Below are 16,721 nucleotides of genomic sequence, written 5' to 3' on the forward strand. Positions count from 1 at the left end.
CCGTAAGGGCTCGAGCTCACGAGACAGTGATTGAGTGCAGGAACCTGGATGAGATAACAACAGGAGATGAGCTGAGAAGTGCACTGAAGGAACAATGTGATCTGGGAGATACAACAATGGTAATTCGGATGAGGAAGGCGTACGGCGGTCGCAGACGGCGTCGATACGGCTCTCCACAACTGTAGGAAAAAGGCCGAATCAAGGTTTGGTGGTCAGTGTGTTCACTGAAGGCTGTTCCTAGAGTTTCTAGACAAATGGAGAGATGCTTCAAATGCATGGGCTTTGGGCGCCAGGCGAGACACTGCAAAGGCCCGGATAGATCCGATCTGTGCAGAAAATGTGGAGAACAGGGAAACTTTCCAAGAGACTGCACGAAGCAACCGATGTGCATGCTCTGCACAAAGGAGGGTGGGAAAGGCCACATGACGGGGGGCTTAATATGCCCAGCGTACAAAAAGGCGAGGGAGTGCCAGAAGTGATGGAAATTACCCAGTTAAACCTCAATCATTGCGACACTGCACAGCAACTGTTGTGGCAGTCTACAACAGAAACAAAATGCGAGGTTGCAATTATTGCGGAGCCGTATCGAATCCCTATCGACAACGGTAACTGGGCGGCGGATAGAACAGGGACTCAAATACCCCATACAGAAAGTGGTCTCAAACTCACACGAAGGCTTCGTGATTGCCAATTTTGTGATCTTTATATGTAGCTTCTACGTACCCCCTAGATGGACGGTAGAGCAGTTCCATCGGATGCTAGATAAACTTACTGGAGAGCTAGCCGGACGAAGACCGGTAGTCATCGGAGGAGATTTCAACGCTTGGGTAGTCGAGTGGGGAAGCAGACATACCAACACAAGAGGGTATAGCCTGTTGGAAGCTCTAGCCAAACTGGATGTTATGCAATGCAATGAGGGCACCAGCACAACTTTCCGCACAAATGGACGGGAATCCATCATCGATGTTACCTTTTGTAGCCAGTCATTAGATGCAAACATGAACTGGAGAGTTTGCGAAGACTACACGCATAGTGACCACCTGGCAATCCGGTACCAGTGGCGGCGCGAGGTGTTTTGCCGCTCGGGGCCAAAAATTAATTTTGCCGCCCTTTTTATAATGAATTTTTAAAAGAGTTCGATTTTTTCCCACCCATATGAAACAAATATGACAAAAGTATTAGAAAATGTCTACATGAAAATGAACTTTTTCACATTTTATTGTCAATATTTTTTCATGGCGGTAGTGCTGCGCATAAATGCCCTCGCGAAAGGTGGCGCTACGACTCCGCTCACATGTTCGCGCCGCGCTATTGGTAGATCCTCTATAAAATATAAGATATTAGTTATAACTACCCTAAATATAAAATTAAAGTATGAAATTTAAGTGCAAAATTAATTAATTTTAATATTTTATAAAGACAAAAAAATCGCGAGTTACTAAAAGGTTTTTATTGAATACATCACAATAATTTTAAAAAAAATAACGTGTTTTCAAAACTTACATATTTAAAAACACTGATCAAAGAATGGGACAAATCATTTTAAAATATAATTCTTGTGAATTACTGGCGATCAACCATGTCTTTTTTTAAATTCTCTAGCTAAACGATCAGAGAAACTTTATATACCTGTAACCCCATTAAACCCATTTCTATGTATAACTATAAGTTTTGGCTAAAGCAAGACTAGCTTATAAAATTAATTATTGAGATTATTAAATTTCATTTGAGCACTACCATATATACGTATTATTCGTAGAACTGAAGTAATTGCAATTTCTCTGGCTAGATTCCGCTGGAGCAGTGCTGCCAAGGACAGTTTCTGTTAAGGGCGTACCATAAATTTTTGATAAATTTATGGTGACTCGAATTATTATTGAAAACTGATATACCTTATCAATTTAGGCTGTCTTCGACTACTTTTTCCATACAGTTTGATTATTGTAAATATTGTAGGGGAATTGTATGGAGCATCGGATGGTAAATTTTGAGTAGCTTGCAGCACTGCGAAAGAAGAACCTAAATCAGGTTTTTCATGCTCCTTGATCCCCACAGTTGTTTTGGAGCCGTATATGCGCCAGGGAAAAGTCGGACATGAATGGGTTAATGTATATTATATAAATATTAACTTTTCATACTAAATTATCACAATGTTCACTTTCTTCTTGCCTTTGGAGTATTACAAATAACACGGTGCTATAGTGATTTTGTACTTTTCAATTGACCTAGAATAGGTTGAAGATCTCATCAAATGCAATTCAAAATAATGTATGAAAAATACTGTATTCCCTCAAAATCTTCATATATTGCAAAAAAATTCGCATTTTCCGAACCTTTGCCGCTAAAAAAATTACACTTATTTTTTAACCGATTTTCAAATTCTGTATTCTGAAAAAAAAGACTTTTTCAATGGTATGCTAAGTTATGGTCTTTTGTTTAAAATACTCTGCGAGTTTGGGACAACAATTTGTAAACAATCAATATTTTGCGATTTTTTCGTGAAAATTAGGAAAATTAGTCAACATTCTTATTTGATTAAAAATTGAGAGAGATTTAGTTCAGCATTTAACGATCTGTTTATCTCCAAATACGGTTAAAAATGATAAAGTTAATTTTTGTTTTTTTCCTGTTTTATTTCGACTATGTTAGTTACATTTTCTTTTTTACATTTTAACGACATTCAATTAGCTAGAGATTACTGGGTAGGGAAAGTTATGAAAACTAGAGCCATAGTACTGAAGTGAGAGCAAGGATGTGAAGTAAAAAGATCGTAAAACTGAAAGTGGCAGGGTCATTAGAACAGGCTTAATATCGTACGGGCTTAATCTTTGTCTTCTCTTAATGAGGGTCGAGCTTGTCGGTTGTCACGGTAAAGATGGACACGTCTATCATTACCAGGACACATGTTAGTGAACTCGGGTGATTCGTAGTTATACTGCCTAAGCTCGACCCTCGTTAATTTTTGTTTCTCCAAATTAGATACTTCCTTGCATGAACTCTTAGGGGATTAGTGAGGCATTGCGAGAACTATGGGTGTTCAAGCCACATCCTGTCAACTTGAAGAAAATTTTTAATGTGTGTTGTGGCAACCCTTGGCCTACTGCCACAGTTTATTTTTTTGTAACCTATTAAGCACAACGAAGCCGGCAGCCCTGTTTGCTTTGATCGACCGATGACAAGCGCGCGCTTTTGGGTTTGGAGCGCCAATGAAAAAACCAGAAGATAGGATTAAGGGACATTCAAGTTTGGCAATCGAGGTGAATAGGACGCCATTTTTACCTTGCGGAAAAGTGAATAAATACTGTTTCATGTAAATTAGTTTAAATTCAGCAAATTAAAGACTAGATAAAACGAATTAAGTGTTTGTTTAAATGCTAACCGATAGCAAAGGTTTGGTGTTTTAAGTCCGCCATAGTGTCGCATTCTGCTCCCGTGGTTTTACAGTCCGCCACAGAAGGAAACGAAGAATCCGCTCCGCGTTAGACCAAGTTGGTACGCCAGGAACTCCGGCCCCAACATTGGTCCTTCGAGCTGGATTGAAGAGCAGTTTCAAGCAGAATAGCGACATATGGATATACGCGGTAGCATTTGAAGGAAGTGTGTGAAAAACGATTAAGAAGAAGATAGTGAAGGAAAAGGTGGAGAAAAGTACGATGTCCGACAAGTTTAAGTAGTGAAGCCCGTGAAAGTACAGAAGTGCCAGCAATCTAAAATGGAGTCGCTTGAAGTGCTTGTCCATAAGCGTGGGTTGGCCAAGGGCAAGCTGGCGAAGATGCTAAATAACTTGCAGGGCAACCAAGTAATGTCAGCAGCCATGCTGAAAGTGTACCAGAAAAAGGTCGATTCTGCTTACGACGAGTACCATGAAGCACACGATAAAATCCTGCAAACAGTGCATCCTACCGATAGAGACGATCACGATCTCAACTTCACCGTCTTTGATGATCTCCATATGCAGATCATGACGGTAATTGAGGAACGTATGGAGGAAATCAGCGACGCCACGCGAGCAGCAGGTACTAATTTGCAAGTTGTTCCCGCACAAGGTCAGTATATTTTTCAACAACCGTTGAAGGTTCCCATCCCCAATTTCGACGGTAAATATGAAAATTGGTCGAAGTTTAAGGTCCTGTTCAAGGATCTAGTCGACAAGACAGCGGATCCTCCTGCAATTAAACTCTACCATTTGGATAAGGCGCTAGTTGGTAGTGCCTCTGGAATAATCGATGCCAAAACAATAAACGAAGGCAATTACCAACACGCTTGGAAGCTGCTAGAAGAGCGATATGAAAATCTTCGCCACATGGTTGACACCCATATCCACGGTCTCTTCAACCTAAGGAAGATGACCGGTGAGAATTGCAGCGAGTTGAGAACTCTAGTAGACGAGTGCTCGAGACACGTTGAAAATTTGAAATTTCTTGAGCAGGAGTTTACTGGAGTCTCGGAGCAGTTCGTGGTACATCTACTTGCTGATGCACTCGACAAAGAAACGCGACGACATTGGGAATGCACAGTTAAGCAAGGTGAGCTTCCTACATATGATGCTACAATTAAATTTTTGAAGGAGCAGGCATTCATCATGGAGCGATGTGAAGGTTTCATCGTTAAAGACAAGCAGGAACCTATAAAGAAATCTTCAGGAAGGCATTCAGTGCACCAGTCGATGGTCACCACGACATCAAGCGACCCGGTATCGTCGGCGATATCCAAGTGTGAGTTTTGTGGAGATTGTCAGTATAAGAACTTCAAGTGTCCCCAGTTTCTGGAAATTACCGTTGCACAGCGCCTACTGATGGTACGCGAAAGGAATGTCTGCTTGCTGTCTAAGGAAGGGACACCGAGGTGCCAACTGTCCGTCTACATGTACATGTGCAAAATGTAAGAAAAGGCATCATAGTCTGCTTCACGCAGAGACCCAACAGTCTGAGGATGTAGAAGTTCACCCAACGAAGCAGGATGATAAACCGAATAAGCAACCACCAACGTTATCAACAGAAGGGTCTGATGACCGCGGGCAAGCACGAGTCAAATAACAACTGTAACATGCGCTACTGGTCGAGGACAGTTACCTCCACACGTGCTGTTGATGACAGCTGTCGTAAACGTCTTGGACAAAAACGGCAACCCACTACCCTGTCGTATTTTATTAGACTCGGCCTCCCAAGTGAATTTCATAACACTACGGATGGTACATCTTATTGGAGTAGACGAATTTCCGGCAAACCTTTCAATCTCCGATGTCCATGGTATGCAGTCTCGATCTAATCGAGGGGTTACTGTCCAGCTACGATCCAGGTATATGCGCTTCCTTCTCAACATACAGTGTTTTGTAACGCAGAAGGTAACAGCAGATCTTCCAACGAGCAAGGCAAACGTCACGTTGGGTTTTTGGCGGAGCGATTGGCGTTGGCACAGGTTTTGAAGGAGTGATTCGAGCACAAGCTATAACCATTGAAGAGCTTAGTGAGTCTATACAAAGGTTTTGGAAGGTGGAAAGCGTCCCACAACAATTCCAAATCACTACCGAGGAAGAATTATGCGAGAAGCATTTTTTGGCCACCCACTGTAGGAATGCGTCTGAAAGATACGTTGTTGAACTGCCTTTTAAAAATGACTTGAAGGAGCTCGGCGACTCCCGTTTGATGGCATTGCGCAGATTTTTTCGTGCTGGAGAAGCGATTCGATCAACAGCCAGATTTGAAGCGGCAATATATCGAATTTATGGATGAATATGAGCGTCTTGGGCACTGCAAGGAAGTGTTGGAAAGGAATGATACACAAGGAATGTTGAAGTGGTACCTACCCCTCCACGCCGTTCTTCGCCCATCAAATACTACAACCAAGTGTAGAGTGGTGTTCGATGCTTCGGCAAGGGTACTTGGTCGATCTCTGAACGAAATGATGATGGTTGGTGCGATTTGCCAAAACGATTTGCTAGCAATAGTTCTTGGATTTCGCATCCCCCAGTACGTTTTGACCGCTGACGTGGAAAAAATGTATCGGCAGATTGACGTCGCAGAATGCCATACTCCGCTGCAAAGAATCTTTTGGAGAAAGAATTCCCGCGATCCATTACGAGTCTTGGAGCTCAAGACGGTTACGTATGGCACAGCATCGGCACCATTTTTAGCCACTAGAACATTGACACAACTGGCTGTCAACGAGAAGTTGCGATACCCGGTAGCTGCAGTTATTTGGGTTCGATGACATAGATGAAGCTATTGAAGCACAAAGGCAGCTAATAGAAATGTTGAAGCACGGAGGGTTCCATTTGCACAAGTGGTCAGCTAACAGCAAGGAGCTGATGGAAAGGATACCTGAAAATGATCGAGAAAAACTTGTTAGCATTCACGATTCTGGAGTTAATGAAATTATCAAGACTTTGGGACTGATGTGGAAACCAGATAGCGACGAATTACTTTACCTTTCTTTGCCAACATCAGACATCGAGCACCCAACGAAGAGACAAGTATTATCGTTTCTTTCGACGATGTTTGATCCTCTGGGCTTAGCAGCTCCAGTAATAGTTCTCGGAAAGCTTCTTATGCTACAACAGTGGAAGTTATTTCTAAGTGCACTAGAGGATGTGAGTCAGTTGAGGATTCCCAGAAGAGTGGTAGCGGCTAATGTTAGGGCACATGAACTTCACGGTTTTGCGGATGCCTCCGGAGAAGCTTACGGAGCCTGCGTGTACATCCGGTCGTTAGGTAAAGGATCTGCAAGTATGAAGTTGATTGCATCAAAGTCAAGGATTGCACCTATTACACCGCTGAGTATTCCGAGGAAGGAATTGCTGGCAGCACTTCTGCTTCATCGTTTGAAAGTATCTATAAGACACACGACCCAGCTAGCTCAAGCAAAATCAAATCTCAGGGTCGGCATCCGACCGGGGAAAACTTTTTAACCACGACACTTACCCGTTTTGTCTGAACTTGAACGAAGAGGCATATATTAGTGAAAGGGCTCTTGATTATCAAAATTAATCACATTAGGGTTACATTTACAAAGATATATATTTCGGATTCGTAGCAATTACGGTGCAGCGCTGATCTTCGACCGGTGGGGCCCATCGATGATCCACGGCGGAGAAATTACGAGAGAGAGAGTATGCTCACGTACCTGCGTCGCTCTTCGCGCGCCTTGTGTAATTTCCTTACCATACTGTCGGGCGTCGGTAGCTAGTGTTCGGCAGGTGAAACGATGTTTCCAGAACAATCAAAGGGATGGGTGCCGTTTCGTCGCGGTTGGTTACGACCAACGCCACGTGGGCTCCGGAACAGTAGAGTCACCCTGGCGTTGACTGGGCAATTGGGTTGAAATGATCCTGCATGCTGGCGAGTGAAGGGAATCCGAAAATCATACCCAAAGTTCGTGATGCCTAACGATAGTCACGCGGACCGGGATCCTGGTCCTACTATATTCCGGTCGCTAACGTTACGTATAAGCGGGGTCGGCTTTCCTACGAAACTCGATGACTCACAATCACCGTAGGTTTTCTGTGTTCGCCTCTTGTCACGCCACACTTCACTTTCTACTATCAAACTTTTTTATCTCTGGTTCTGCGCTTTGAAGACTTTTTATCGAATGTCCTCTTCCACTGCCCTCGTTTATCGTTATCTCCTCTCATCATTCCATTCTCTTACTCTCTCATTTCTACTTTTCTACCTCTCTCCTTTCTACTTAGTACCCGGAAACTGTGGTTCTGCGACGACAAAATATCCACTGCCAAAATTGTCTGTCGTCAGGGTTGGGGTTTTGGGGTTTAAATGGTCAAAATTAGTGCGGTCTATTTTGCCGTCTTTTGCCGTTGTGGTTTTTCCGGTACATTGCATTTATTTATTTTTCATATGATACTGTTTAGGAATTACAGCTGCTCATTGCTCGAGAGTTGCGGTCTCATAAGGAGACTCGCGCAAGACCCCAACGCCTGGTCTGGACGTTCCGGGGTTGGCACGGAAGGCCTCTTTAAGTCTCAGATATTTTTGACAAGGATCCGCAATTCCCTAAACAATACCATTCACATTATTTTTTTTTCGCAAGTTGTCGTAGCCTAATTAATGGGTGAAAGTATTTAGAGAGTTAGTGTACTTAGCCTATGTTAAACAAAAAAAATCACACTGAAACAAAGATAGTTGGAAATAACTACATACAATAAACAATCAAGAGCCAGTGACAAAAACAAAACTTAAATATAATTCCTTACTTGCTAAAAACAAAACACACATAAATGCCTCTTTATTGTAGCAGACTTTGATTTATCGAATGTCGGGTTACACGTTTCGTTATGAAAGTTCTCTCAGTAATCAATCTGGACTTTAAGGAGATGACGCTGTGGCCAGATAACCTACCTGTATTGGCTTGGTTGAAGCATCCGCCAGAACAGCTGGAGCTGTTCGTTCGCAATAGAGTATGCGAGATAGTTTCAACGGGCGATCGTTTTGCATGGAAATACGTTAGATCCAAGGATAACCCAGCCGACGTAGTTTCTCGGGGTCAAGCAGCCAACAAGCTTGCCACAAACGACATCTATTGGAATGGTCCTACTTTTTTAAGAAATGAAGCGTACCGTATGGAGATTCCGCCACCATTGCCAATTGAAGAAATTCCCGAGTTGAAGCCTATCGTCAGAGTTCATATAGTGACTAGATATGAAGAGTTGCCAGTGTTCATCAGATTTGAGTCGTTTCGGAAATTGCAACGAGTGATGGCATACGTGTTGCGTTTTTGTCGAAATGCCAGAATTAGAGAGGAGAGCCGCAACATGGAGCGATTTCCCACAATCAGCGAGCTTCGGCAGGCAATGAAGGTCATCGTTACAGTGGTTCAAAACCAAGGTCTGGCAGAGGAAGTCCAGCGCGTATCATCCAGCGAGCCCTGCAAGAAAATCAAAAATCTTAGTCCGTTCTTAGATGAGGGCATACTACGAGTTGGTGGCAGATTACGCAACACAAGTTTACCGTACGATGTAAAGCATCAGTGGATATTACCGCATAAGCATCCGGTAGTAAGAAGCCTCATCGCGGCCATTCATCGTGAGAATCTCCACGTTGGAAGCAGAAGTTAGAAGCAGTTGAAAATTTGTCTACTGCGGCATTTCTTGCAGCACTGCAGCGTTTCGTAGTCCGACGAGCGGAAATTTGGAGTGACAATGGAACAAACTTCCAGCGGAAATTTGGAGTGACAATGGAACAAACTTCGTTGGCGCACGAAACGAGTTGAAGGAGTTGCGTAAGCTATTCGAACGCGAAGTGACGGAGAAGAAAGTCTTTGAATTTTGCCAAACAAGACAAATCATATGGAGGAATATCCCGCCTAGTGCTCCTCATTTTGGTGGGTTATGGGAAGCAGGCGTAAAGAGCGTGAAATCTGTGTTGAATAAAATATTGAAGCAAGCGACACTAAATATCATAGAGTTTGCCACGCTCCTTTGCCAAATTGAAGCGATCCTCAACTCCAGGCCACTGTTCGCGCATTCTGATGATCCAGTAGATGAAGAGGTTCTTTCGGGCGGAGGATGTTCAAGCCACATCCTGTCAGCTTGAAGAAAATTTTTAATGTGTGTTGTGGCAGCCCTTGGCCTACTGCCACAGTTTATTTTTTTGTAACCTATTAAGCACAACGAAGCCGGCAGCCCTGTTTGCTTTGATCGACCGATGACAAGCGCGCGCTTTTGGGTTTGGCGCACCAATGAAAAAACCAGAAGATAGGAAAAAGGGACATTCAAGTTTGGCAATCGAGGTAAATAGGACGCCATTTTTACCATGCGGAAAAGTGAATAAATACTGTTTCATGTAAATTAGTTTATATTAAGCAAATTAAAGACTAGATAAAAAGAATTAAGTGTTTGTTTAAATGCTAACCGATAGCAAAGGTTTGGTGTTTTAAGTCCGCCATAGTGTCGTATTCTGCTCCCGTGGTTTTACAGTCCGCCACAGAAGGAAACGAAGAATCCGCTCCGCGTTAGACCAAGTTGGTACGTCAGGAACTCCGGCCACAACAATGGGATTCTATAATCATAGCTTCCGTTGTTTTAATTTTAACTTCAACGTTTACTCACATACTTTCAAATGTATACGTAATCGAGTAAAAAAATCGATTTTTTGAAAATTTTATATGAAACCGTCTCTTTAAAAGTTAATTTGGAGAAAAAAATGAATAACACTGCCGTTTTTCAACTGATTGTTATGAAAAATACCGCATAATACTTTTAACAAAAGAACATAACAAATGACCACGTAACTAATTTTTTGGACCCGAGAAATAGTTTTTTGCTATAAATCGATATTTTAAGGGTATACTAATTTGATCAAACGTAGGTTTGTATTGTATTTGACCAGACCTGCAACCTTTTCTGGATCATTTGAAAAGTTACATTCTCTTTGCCTTTCTCAATAGAAAGGTATTGCAATTGCTCTGAAAACCGACTTTTTAACGGAGGCCCGGAGGGCCGAGTGACATATACCATTCGATTCAGTTCGTCGAGTTCGGCAAATGTCTGTGTGTGTATGTATGTGTGTGTATGTGACCAAAAATGTCACTTATTTTTCTCAGAGATGGCTGAACCGATTTTGACAAACTTAGTCTCAAATGAAAGGTGCAACGTTCCCATAGGCTGCTATTGAATTTCTAATGGATCCGACTTCCGGTTCCGGAATTACAGGGTGATAAGTACGAACACGCAGAAAATGTCGATTTTAATAAATTCTGCAATGAATGTATAAAGGTGAAAAATTTTCCAAAATATGACCACAACAGCTTCGATTTGTAGTATAAGGTCACTAACATCCATTCAAAGTCTATTTGGCCACCATCCTCGGTTCCGGAAGCCCCGGCGGAAGTATCTAAATTCAGAATAACAGTCACATCGGTTTCTCGGAGATGGCTAGACCGATTCGACTAAACTTGGCCTCAAATGAAAGGTATTGCGTCCCCGTAAATGGCTATCTAATTTCATCCCGATCCGACTTCTGGTTCCGGAGTTACAGGTTGTGGCGTGCGATCACATAGCAAATTGTGATTCAAACCGATACTCCGATGAAAGCAAAAAAGGTAAAAATTTCGCTAAAATGTCTCTCAAACAACTTAAATTTGCTGTTCTAGGTCACCGACGGCCAACCAAACTTTCGTTGACTACATTGACCACCATAGACGGTTCCGGAAGTGCCCGGGAAAAGCGGCCATCTTTCAAAATTTACGAACTCACATCAGTTTCCCGGAAATGGTTGAGCCGATTTTCACAAACTTAGTCCCAAATGATGCTATAATATCCCCATAGATGTCTATAAAATTTCGTACGGATCGCTTATATGGTTCCGGAAATATAGACTAAACCGTCCGGTCACATATGAAATTCCCATATAAGCCGGAACTCAAATTTTTTTTTTCTAAGGAGGACCTCATGAAATTTCAGAAATCGAATTCGTATTTTTGATGCCAAGCATCGTTGAAATGCATGAAACGTCGAGATTTTATGTTATCTCGAAAATTTTTTTTATAAAAATCGACTTTTTGGGACTTTGCCGATTTCGCACCTTTTTGCCTTTCTCAATAGAAAGGTATTGCAATTGCTCTGAAAACCGACTTATTAACGGAGGCCCGGAGGGCCGAGTGACATATACCATTTGATTCAGTTCGTCGAGTTCGGCAAATGTCTGTGTGTGTATGTATGTGTGTATGTATGTATGTATGTGTGTGTATGTGTGTGTGTATGTTACCAAAAATGTCACTCATTTTTCTCAGAGATGGCTGAACCGATTTTGACAAATTTAGTCTCAAATGAAAGGTGCAACGTTCCCATAGGCTGCTATTGAATTTCTAATGGATCCGACGTCCGGTTCCGGAGTTACAGGGTGATAAGTACGAACACGCAGAAAATGTCGATTTTAATAAATTCTGCAATGAATGTATAAAGGTGAAAATTTTTCCAAAATATGACCACAACTGCTTTGATTTGTAGTATTGGGTCACTAACATCCATTCAAAGTCTATTTGGCCACATTGGCCACCATCCTCGGTTCCGGAAGTGCCCGGGAAAAGCGGCCATCTTTCAAAATTTACGAACTCACACCAGTTTCCCGGAAATGGTTGGGCCGATTTTCACAAACTTAGTCCCAAATGATAGCTATAATATCCCCATAGATGTCTGTAAAATTTCGTACGGATCGCTTATATGGTTCCGGAAATATAGACTAAACCGTCCGGTCACATATGAAATTCCCATATAAGCCGGAACTCAAATTTTTTTTCAAAGGGGGGACCTCATGAAATTTCAGAAATCGAATTCGTATTTTTGATGCCAAACATCGTTAAAATGCATGAAACGTCGAGATTTTATGTTATCTCGAAAAATTTTTTTTTATGAAGATCGACTTTTTGGGACTTTGTCGATTTCGCACCTTTTTTCAATTCAATATTACCGTGGCTGTTTTGTTCTTTTGCAAAATTTTAGAACTCGAATAATGATTTATTTTCCTGTATATAGTTGTCATTTGATGTACAATAATAAAATGTAATATATGCATTTAAAAGCTTTTAATGAATATAAACAACGCACACATTCTCGTGATTCATAATTGAGAAAGGCACAATTGCACCGCTAGGTGGATTAAGATAGGTTTTTATATTTTGCGGCACCGTGTAATTATTCATTATTGTACAAGAGTCGACAAATTTTTTAATAGTATTTGTTGTATTTTTATACTAATAACAAGGTCGCCGAATGGTGAATGCTTGCCAGTATTCACGTTTCTTGCTCGTGCCTCAGCTCCCAAACGTCCCTCAGCTCCCAAAGGTCCCTAGGTGAAAGGGCGGCCAAGATGCGTCTGTCATATTTTCGAAGCTTAACACTTTTTCTGGTTTGCCACAAAACCAATAAAATTATAATTTCTACACAGAATTCTTCTTCAGAAAATTCTGAACAAAGCTTAATTTTGTCAGTGCTTCAAAAAATTAATTTCATTAAAAATTATCGGTTGCAAAACCTGGAAAACAAAGTGCCTTTTTGTAGGCACAGCGGGTAAAACCGACACCCCATAGGGGTAAGATCGACACCACCTTTAATTTATTTTCTCTTCACTTTATTAAAATGCTTGTATTTTTTTAAAAATTGTATGTATGCCTGATAATAAAGTGTGAGTATGTGAGATACAAATATGTGCTTTTCGTGGCTTCATTATGTAGTGAGGAGAAGAGAGTTCGAAAGCGTAGTGCTATAAACAAGAGTATTTTATGCTATAGGATTATTTCTTGATAGTGATATTTCCAAATAATCCTTACGCACATCATTGCATCCTTCAGTGTCATTTTATTTCGTAAGAGAAGATTTGCAAGTGTTCTATATTCTGCTAATCGGATTCATTCACTTATAAGTGACGCACACTTCTTAGTAAAACTACCTTTTCCAGCCTTGATTTTCCTTGAATTCTGATCATCAACGATCTACCAGGTTATACAAAAAATCATTGTCTCATTGTGATAAAATACATCTGTGACAAACCAAGAGAACACTAGAACTTCGGTTTGAGGAGCTTTTTGCAGAAATAGCAAAAGCTTCGAAAGAATATGATAAACAAAAATACCAATTTTTGATTTTTAAAAATACTTATAAGAAATAAACACAATAAATTGAAGTGTCACAAAGATCCCCAGCCTTTTGTAATGAACCGCATGTAAACACAATCATCTTAACAGCGTGTCGGTTTTACCCTAACCAAAGGGTGTCGGTTTTAACCCAACAGCGCACATTTTTAAAAAAAAGCGATTAAAAATATTGAATTTCTCAAACTCGTCTTCAATGCACCCAGTTAATCATAGGAAAGGCTAATAATAATATGGTACTGAAATTTGTGTTGATTTGAAAAGCTTTTGTTCGGTTAAAACCTTAAAATCTACCAACAAAATTTTACATCCAAACGAGTATGAAAGCTGCTGTCGTATGTTTTGTTTATTTTTATGACATTTGGCGTACTAACGCAAATCCAATTTCTCTTCAAATGCTCTACATAATCATACTAATAATAATGTGTCATTATGAAATGAATAAAAATTTGATTTCTAGGGAAAGTTGTGGGGTGTCGGTTTTACCCACAGTGTCGGTTTTTCGTACAACTCCCCTAATTGAGAAACCTTCTGTGTTCACTTCATTTATTACATCTCGAATTAACCATATCAAATTATGAGTTTTGCTGTTCGAATTTCGTGATTCCAATGCTAATAGAGAGCTTAGACTATCAGAACAAATATAATAAGATTGGGGTTCCAATGTTGTTATTATAGTGCATACATAAAGCCGTTAATTCCGCACAAAAATAGAACATGGTAAATGTAAACGAAAAAAGGGATTTCCTTGTTATAAATACCAAAACCGGATTTTTCATCAATCATCGATCCATCAGTAAAAAAGAAATATTTTTCATCAATATTAACAAATTTTTGATGAAAAATTAGCTTGGCGAATTGTAACAGATGATGTGAAGGAATATTATTTAGCTGAGTAATTAAAGAAGTATCTATCATGGGTTTTGTACAATGAAGATTGATATTTAAAGAACAGTAAACATGGGTAGGAGATTTAACTATTTCTTCTGTGATAAATGATATGTAAGGTATTAAAATTCTACTTGAAGAATTGATTTCAAATAATGAGTCAAGAATAGGAATTATTGGATGAGCAGTAGAAAACATTGTGTTAAAAACCTACAATTTAGTTCATGATATCTAAGTTTTAAAGGAAGAAATAACTTAAATAGATTTAGTATGTGTTGAGTGCAATAAACCCAAACATATTCTTAAACATCGATTTTGAATTTTCTCCAATTTTAAAAGATGAGAATTTGAAGCTGATCCAAAAGTATAACAACCATATTCTAAAACTGAAGAAATAGTCGTTTTATAAAGTGTTATTAAATCAGAAGGAGAAACACCCCACCACGTGCCAGTGATACTTCTTAGAAAATTAATTCTCCTAATACAAGTTTTAACAAGGTAATCAATATGTTTTTTTCCAAGTAAGTTTACTATCAAACCAAATACCCAAATATTTATATTAACATTAACTTTCATAATTTCCTGATTATTAAGATAAAGATGAAAATTCCAAATTGATCTTTTACGTGTAAAAATTATATACTGAGTTTTAGAAATCGAAAAAGTGAATCCATTCTCTAGAGACCAATTTTCTAATCTATTTAAGGCATATTGTATTGAAATTTGAATAGCGTGTCTATCTTTTACAACAACTGAAAGGACCCTATCATCAGCAAATTGATAAAAGATGCAGCCATTAGGAATAATTTGCATAATATCACTAGTGTAAATATTGTATAAAAATGGACTTAAACAAGATCCTGGAGGTATACCAAAATCATTTAAATAAAAATGCATTATTTTGAAAGAAAAAAGATTGTTTAGAAAATTAAGTATAGCAGGAATTCCTAATTGAAACATTTTTTGGGAAAGTATATTAATCAATACTGAATCATAAGCTCCTGAAATGTCTAAAAATGTTGTGATCATGTCTTGTTTTTGATTGAAACATAATTGAATTTGGGATGCCAGAAAAGCTGTGCAATCTCTAGTACTTCTTCATTTCTGAAACCATATTGGGAATTAGATAATATGTTCTCCCGTTCTGCCCATATTTCTATTCATAGCTCTTTCTAATAATTTGCGTATACATGATATGAAACTAATGGGTCGTCTACTATCAACTAATGATGGATTCTTGCCTGGTTTTAGAATGCTCACAACCTTAATTTCGCGCCAATCATATGGAAGAATATTTTGTGATATGAAATGATTAAATAAATTTAATAAATGAATTTTACCTATATCAGGTAAGTTAGATAGAACGATAAATTTTATTTTATCTAAATCAGAGGAAGTACTTTTACAAGAATTCAAAGCAAAATTTATTTCCTCTAGTGAAAGAGGAGAACCCAGGTGAGGAAAAGGACTGGGAGATGTTTGCGAAAATGTTTGACAATTGTTAGGAACAAAATCGGGACAAATCTTTGAAGCAAATTGATCAACCCAATTTTCAGAAGATTCAGAATTTGATGTATTAGAAGGGTTATAATTACGAAGTCTCCTAGCAGTGGATCATAATATAGACATTGAATTGTTCCTTTATAAATTTTTAATAAAATTTCTCCAATAAAAACGTTTCTTTAGTTTTGTTTTTCGTGTACACATAGCTTCCATTTTGCGATAGTGTAGATAATCTTTTTGTAAACCAGTTGAACGAAATTGTTTGTAAGCCAATGATTTAGATTCTAGAAGGGTGGAACATTCTGTATCCCACCAAAATGAAGGATTTTTTTTATTATTTTGTGTTTAAGTTTTTTTGGTTTGAGCTTGTAGTAAACATTGTAGTATAGTGTCGCAAAGCCATTTATAATTCTCAAGAGTATTTAACGATCTATCAAATTGATTGATATCTATAGATATTAAATTTGAAAATATTGACTTATCGATATTTTTTGTTAAATCTGTTGATATGCATTCTACAGAATTGTATAAAATAGAAGAAAATAGAAAATTGATTTGAATTGGTAAATGGCCACTAGCATTCAAATCTTCAACTACGATCCAAGAACAATTTAGACTCTAGTTTCTTGAACATAAGGTTAAATCAACAGCCGAATTTGTTGCTGGAGGGACTGCAATTCTAGTTGGTGAGCCAGCATTTAATATAGCTAAATTGAACTCATCAATAATAT

General features: G+C 39.2%; 1 protein-coding gene and 1 long non-coding RNA gene across 2 annotated transcripts in view; one reads left to right on the plus strand and one right to left on the minus strand.

Annotated features, from left to right (window-relative positions):
* Positions 1–16,721, plus strand: part of LOC131693279 (mucin-4-like) — a 596,199-nt gene that overhangs the window by 41,089 nt on the left and 538,389 nt on the right. The window lies entirely within an intron of this gene.
* Positions 5,830–8,487, minus strand: LOC131693285 (uncharacterized). The gene is made up of 3 exons (XR_009306211.1): positions 8,352–8,487; positions 6,428–6,719; positions 5,830–6,320 (listed from the first exon to the last, which is right to left on the minus strand). It is a non-coding gene; the product is annotated as an uncharacterized LOC131693285 (long non-coding RNA).

Source organism: Topomyia yanbarensis, chromosome 3, assembly GCF_030247195.1.
Source record: "Topomyia yanbarensis strain Yona2022 chromosome 3, ASM3024719v1, whole genome shotgun sequence".
In the NCBI taxonomy this organism is placed as follows: Eukaryota; Metazoa; Arthropoda; class Insecta; order Diptera; family Culicidae; genus Topomyia; species Topomyia yanbarensis.